Source organism: Temnothorax curvispinosus, unplaced genomic scaffold (assembly GCF_003070985.1).
Source record: "Temnothorax curvispinosus isolate PA1 unplaced genomic scaffold, ASM307098v1 QBEX01011959.1, whole genome shotgun sequence".
NCBI lineage: Eukaryota > Metazoa > Arthropoda > Insecta > Hymenoptera > Formicidae > Temnothorax > Temnothorax curvispinosus.
In genome coordinates, this window is record NW_020221739.1 from 2,965 (window position 1) to 9,563 (window position 6,599).

General features: G+C 36.8%; 1 long non-coding RNA gene across 1 annotated transcript; it reads left to right on the forward strand.

Annotated features, from left to right (window-relative positions):
* Window positions 1–606: 606 nt before the first annotated feature.
* Window positions 607–4,808, forward strand: LOC112462040. The gene is made up of 2 exons (XR_003041616.1): window positions 607–1,063; window positions 1,214–4,808. It is a non-coding gene; the product is annotated as an uncharacterized LOC112462040 (long non-coding RNA).
* Window positions 4,809–6,599: the final 1,791 nt, after the last annotated feature.

Genomic DNA, 6,599 nt, shown 5'->3' on the forward strand with positions numbered 1-6,599 from the left:
AAAAACTTGAAAATGATTCACGAAAAATCGATTGTTTGCTTGTAATTCGAAAACTTTGGTGCTTTGTTAAAAATATTCTTTTTAGTGTCTTAATAACTACCGACAAAAAATTGACAGAAAGTGCACGATGCCTGGAGCATTCTCTGTATATGTTAATATATATTTTTATATATCGAGAAAAATTCTCTCTTGCACATATAGAATAAATTGTTATGTTACTAACCAAAGGCTGAGGGCTGAACTACGGTTCTCAAATCTTAATTATCACTTTTAACATACGTATTAACGAATAAGTGATATATATAGTTACCCTACGTACTTTAATCTTCAACTATGGCAATAAAATTATCTGTATTCGTAAGTTATTTTTATGAAAGCGTTGTATATGTACTACTGAAAAGCGTCAGTATTAATGTGATTACTTGCATAGAACGTACACCTCTTACGCATCTATGTATCTACTTAAAAGAACAAAAAGGAACCTACTTTAATTATATAAATAATTGGAAACTTATATATTTCTTAATACTCTTTATATATTATATATGTGCATATGCATATTATATAAGCATCAATATAAGCGTCAATTTTTAATGTTATACATTAAGTGTACTAGTAATAAATATATCATACGAAATCTTTTTATATTGTAATTGAAAATTAACGTGCATAATACCTAGTCTACGTTAGATCGATCATTTACGTTAGTCCTCAGGTGTTTGTTGAAAATTAGTTTATTAGTAAATAATATACAAGAGATTCGCAAAGGCAACGAAATAATGTGTTAGCTGGATATTTTCTATTATAAGCTGTCGCGCGGTGTGAGCATATTGAGCCGAATCGCTTTCACTCTGATCCCATCTGGTGGATGGGATCTCCACAATTCGACATGTTGCATGTAAAAACAAAGCAATTTTTATTGGCGCTTAAGATTTCAATCGAGGCAATGACACATGAACATGCGCTTTGTGTAGCCAGACAAGTAAAAGTTACTCGGTTATATGAAAAGGGTTCAGTTCACCATTTGAAGCTGCATCAAGAAGGGAATTTTATTATGAAGTAGGTACGTGTACGCTTATATATATATTTTTTCATTCTATTTTTCGTAATGTGTTTATAAAGTGCAGCGTCAAAGTAATTGATCCCTGTTCATATTATTGTAAGGCATTTTGAATACGGCATTGATAGACTTGTTCTCTTGTGTGTGTTGCAGGAGGAGACTCCCCAGGGATTCTTCGAAGATCACGGATTGGGATAATATTCTTTAAAACAATATGCGTGCTTTTTTGTAAGTTTACATTCTACACACGACTATGTTTTACCATTCCACGTTTCCATTAACGCAAATCCCCATGTCATTATTTGAACTTTAAAAATTAGAAAAGAAAAAGAAAAAAAGATATATGAATATTTTTTGGCGTGCAGACATATTTCCACAATTATCACATTTATTATTTTAATGATACGGTCAAAAGTATAAATCAGAAGTTCCAACTTTTTTCATTCCAACTTTTTTAGGACGTTCTTTAGCTTTAAATAAAGTATATTGCATGTTTTGCCAGTATATATTTATACAATTCTGTTGAATTGACAAAAGACAGAATGACAAATGGCAATCAGGTGTGTTTTAATATATATAAACACGCCGTTTATTTAACATACATTTTATCTCGTTTAAAGCAAAGCCATGCAATAAAAAAATTTCTTGACTTTGTGATCTGTTTATTGAATGAAGAAGTGACAGAATATTAAAAAATTACGCATGAGAGCGATAGTAAAAAAATTTTTTACATGGTGCGAAAAATCGAGAAATATGATTTTGTAGATTAATTAAAAAAAATTTTTTTTACGGAAATTCTATGAAGTGAGTACCTACAGAATGAAATATAGCGTTTACACATCAAGTTTGAAACACAAGTTATTTATATACAATCATTCAGTCTGACAATGAGATGTGATGTATTGTTAATTAAATATCATATTCTGTATTATATAATATATCATCAATGACATTCCGGATCTTTCTCTGATCCTGAATATGGATATACAATAATAAGTGTCTGCACGTTTTCAATTGTTAGCAAGATTATTATAATCTATAATAATAATAAGGATGTTCTCTGATTGGAATGTTAAGTATACAGACTGAGTCTAAGAGGAAGATTGGTAGTAAATATGTATTCTTTGACGCGAAATTTATCAAGGTCCTTTATTATTGAATGTTCCATTTGATCAAGATTAATTAGTAATTATAATTAGGAACTAAAAAGATAATATTAAAATGCCATGTTGATATACGTTTATGTCCTGTAGAAACGAATCATGTAGTAGAAGAACTTAAAAACACAAAGTTTTCTGTTTTTATTGATGAAATCAGATATTTCGAATGAAAAAATGGGTTTCATGTTTGATATGTCAATCCCGAGACATTAGAAGTTCATTCACAATTAGCACAACTAATTGATGTGGATATACGGGCAGATTCTAGTGCAGAGAAATTATTTAATGCATTTAAAAATAAAATGTACAAGCTCGAAATAGCTTTTTGGATTATTATCGTTTGTCATGCAATAATGTGTCTCATGACACTTATTCTTGAAGAAAAAATTGAAAGAGATGTGCAAAAATGTTTTGACGCCATCATGTCCATGTCATTCTGCCGCATTAGCAAATTATTAAATTAGAAGTTTATGAAATCAGTATAGTTAGACTGCTACTTGAAGTTTCGTTAAAAAAAAATCGAACATAAAAACTACATCTTTACTACCGATTTTTCTTCAAATAGATCCAGACTAGGGACTCGATATAATAAGAGACTGGCCATAAGATAGCCAGTTTTGATTGGTCCGCCAGTTTTGTCAAAACCAAGAGAAAGAGATATATCTAAGAGAGAAAGAGAAAGCGATATGAATGTATATCCTTCTCTCTGGCAGGAGTTTGACAAAACTGGCCTTATGGCCAATCTCTTATTATAGGGTCTCTAATCCAGACTAGTTAGGCAGTATTAGTATCTTTTTAGAATAATTATAATAATATAGTTATCTTTAACTCTTAACTGATATTCGTTCTTAAAATTCGTATTTTAAGAGCTACTATCGTTTTTTTGTAATTTTTTCACTCTCATCAATGTTTTAGTCTCTATCATTAAACAGGCGGTTATGAATAAAATGGAAAGTAGCGCAGTTCGAATACAAAACGTGCTAGATCCATTTGAGCATGAATTTTAATTTATTTGATCCTGAATCCATTATTTTTCTTTCACACGTCTCATTCTGCCATTACTTATAAACATTATTATATTAATATTTTATTTTATTTGTTTTATTATCGCGTTTCGTATAATATATTAATCTACACTTTAATAACTATAGATTTTTTAAATAAAAATATCTAATATCTAATATCTCAAAAATTTACATGTTAGGCCGATGATCCGGCCGATGACTGAAATACATCCTATTTTGTTTATTTTACGTATATGTTACTTTCCTGATTGAGTAGTAAATATCACAGCACAGTTAAGAGTTAAAGTATATTTTAATATTATTTTGGGATTTATCTCCTACCATGATGATCGCATTTAGGCGACAAAAATTGAATTTAAATTTAGTTTCTTGGCAGTAGGATTAGGAACGTTTAACGCGACTAATAAATACATATATACATGCCTCTGCATCTTTGTTGAAGAGTTACATCGCGTACCGTGTATTTTTATGAAGCTTAAAAGCGTGCGTACGTATAGCGTAGCGAAATGTAAAAGTTATCGATTTTCGTGTCCAATGCAGTTGTTGAAATGTATCGAGATATTTTGTTACATAAGTGTACACCGTTGAAACGTGCAATCGAAGTATATACCAACGTGTATTAGAAATCTCGATTTGTACTTCCATATTAAAGATCAGACAATAAGTTAAGTACATTCCTAAATGTTCGCTTGTAACATTTATACGTTACGATATGATATATACACGCGCGTTTTACACACATATCTAAATAATAATGGATGTAATCGAATCCGATTCGCATTCCCAGAAGGTATTCGTGTCCAATAAACAGCGTGCTCGTTTCAAGTGTTCAACGCACGCAGTTACTTCTCTTTAAAGATTTAGAAGAGTATAAAATATACATATATATATACACGCTCTTTGTTCGATTTTCCATATCTAAACAGCCTTTTTGTTACATATAAATATCGCTTGAAAAATTATAAAGCTTTAAAAGTTTAAAAGCGGGATGATATTGTTACACGATATATCTACTATAAAAGAAAGAGAGAGAGAGAGAGGGAGAGAGAGCGGGAGATTTATACTTATACATTATATCTCCGTCTTTTACAACTCGACTAAACGTTATATTTCGCGTATCTGCGTAATGGCATTTCTTCCACTTTATTTTAGTCGTCCAAGTATTCTTATGCGTACTTTATTAAGCAAAGGATCTTAATATACGTTTAGATCGAACTAACAAGGCACGTAACATTTTTATCCTTGCACCTTGCAACGACGCACGATCGGTCCGCGACACGCAGACGCGGTCGTGAACGTCGCGTTTTACATTACGTTAAATTTTCGAGTTATAGAAAGCAGCGTTAGTGTACATACTTTGTCGCAAACGAATCAAAATAGTTTGATAAGTTTATCTCTTTGTTGCTACCGCTCTGATGGTACTGATGTTTGACGAAACGATCGGACTGTAGGATAAGGCTCTATCGATGTTAAGAATGAAATATGTATTACGTTAAGAGACCAAATGTTGCATTGACAAAAGACGATGCTTTGTGCTCCGTCCAAAAATAAAGCACATAAAAAATAAAAACAGACGATTTATATCTACGTTATTACTGCACCGAATAATTTCGTAGCTATCTCAAGTAAGAGAATCTTCGGAAAAGCAACGATCTTTTGGCAGCAAAGAGAGAAGAGAAGATTGCGATTAGGATTTACGAACATTTTTCGCATTTGAACGACATTAGCACGGAATATTAATATCCGCGTTATCTTTAAGCAACGATCGATCCATTAATTGCCTCGCATATGAATGTTAGACGGTTAGCAAATTAATTAGACGACTCGGAGACCGTAATTTTAAGCTTAATATTTATTTATTTTATGTTAAAGGATAATGCAATTGCATTGTATTGTGCTTTATCGCAGCTTTGTGCCGTACGAAAGAAATCCATTTCCCCGCGAAATTCTCGCATATATATAGACGCGGCGAAGTTGAAAGGCGAAAAATGGAAAACCCGCTACCGATCATGGCTTTCTTAAACTTTTGACGCTTTAACGCTGAAACTGTCATCGAATTCAACGATATATTCCTAACGCACCATTTAGAAACGTGCATATGATTATAACAGTAGTTTTGTAATAACGGCAGCTGATGCATTTAGCGTGCTTCTCTCTGCCGCATTGAAATTTAAACCTGTTTCATTCACGTTTGAATCGCACAATAGAGAAAAGGAGAAAGAGAGAGAGAACGAGAGAGAGAGAGAAGGTGCGAGAAAGATACGGGGGCGGGAGGGAGAGAGGGAGAAAGCGCGGAGAGAGATATAACTTTATAATGTCCGTCAATGTAGGCATGTGCAGCAGACGGTTTAATGAATACAACGGACGTGACAGGGATGTGAAAATGCGTGCCACCCCCTCGTGCTTCCGTTATTGAAAAATCCCGCGCGAGAGGCGTCCGCAACTACTCCGATTCACGCGGCTCATTGTGGCCGTGTGCGTGTGCGAGGGCGAGTGTGCGATCGTGTATATCCCGTGTATACATCGCAAACACGAGAGCGTGAGAGCAAACGCGGGCGCGCGCGCGCGCGCGACGTACAATGCGACGACGGGCGTCGCGACGATAATAGGCAGCATTCATTATCGAGAGGCGACGATTAAATGGAACGCGCTGCCGCTTTCTGTTCCGCCGCCTTTTGCCGTCCTTATTCACGGCTGCACGCGCGTGCGCGCTCCCAAGATCGGATCGCGCGCTCAGGAAGAGTCGGCGGAGGGGGGGAGGGCATCCGGTACCGCGCGCGCGGGCTCGTTCGCGAGTAACGAACGCGGCCGCAAATCGCGAGCGAGGTGGACGGTGGATTTCGCGAGGGAGGCGAGGGGGGAAGAAGATCTCTCGGCGCTATTGCTCGCGGAGTCGCGACTCGCGGTGGAGTCCACAATCGCATGCACACAATCGGGCGCGCGGCGGCGGATTGCGTGACACGAGGCGCGTCGCGTCGCGCGCGTGCATATGGTAGAGGAAGTCCGGCGGAGAGCCGCGTCGGCGCGCCGCGGTAAACGACGTCGCGCGTCGGCCTCCGTCGTCACTGACGTCGACGCCATCGCCGTCGTTGTACTGTCGTCGACGTCGGCTCGTCATCCCGATCCATTGTCGCGATCGCTGGATCGCCCGTGCTTGAACCGTTCGTCCGCGCGCGTTGTCGCGATCGTCGTTGCTGGTTCGCGCGTACGGTGGCGAGAGTTTCTTTTTCGATGGAAAAGAGAGGGTTGCTTGTCGAAGATTGATCGAAGCGATCAATCGCGCGGATCGACGTTCGATCGAATCCAAAGTTTCGGTGCGAGGATCGATAAGAGGGTGGTGATCTTATTAGATCC